Source organism: Mastomys coucha, unplaced genomic scaffold (assembly GCF_008632895.1).
Source record: "Mastomys coucha isolate ucsf_1 unplaced genomic scaffold, UCSF_Mcou_1 pScaffold12, whole genome shotgun sequence".
Lineage (NCBI taxonomy): Eukaryota > Metazoa > Chordata > Mammalia > Rodentia > Muridae > Mastomys > Mastomys coucha.
Genome location: NW_022196894.1, coordinates 19940843 through 19941296, shown reverse-complemented (window position 1 = coordinate 19941296; position 454 = coordinate 19940843).

Below are 454 nucleotides of genomic sequence, written 5' to 3'. Positions count from 1 at the left end.
CTTTGCTTACCAAAGGAGGCCCGATTCACTCAAATGTTTTGAGAACTGTTTAAATAAACGCAAGAAAAAATGCTGACGCAACTTGTTTTACAAAGAAGTGTTGGTTTTCTTTTTAACTGTTGTAATTAAAGTCCTGTAGTTTATTTAGTGCCTGGTGCAATATTGTTCTTGCTTCAATTAAATCTATTTCTCAAATATATTGGCCAAGTAGATACTGGAATGAACATTTTTGTTTGGTGCTGAAATTGTTTAAAATAACCTCCCCACATATCCAAGTTTTTTGCAAAGCATGTTTTTTAAAAAGTACCAGTTTGTTCGAGGCCAGGCCTGCTCTACAGAGTGAGTTCCAGGAAAGCCAGGACTATACAGAGAAACCCTGTCTTGAAGGAAAAAAAAGTTCAACCACCTTGCTGGGCAGTGGTGACACACACCTTTAATTCTAGCACTTGGGAGG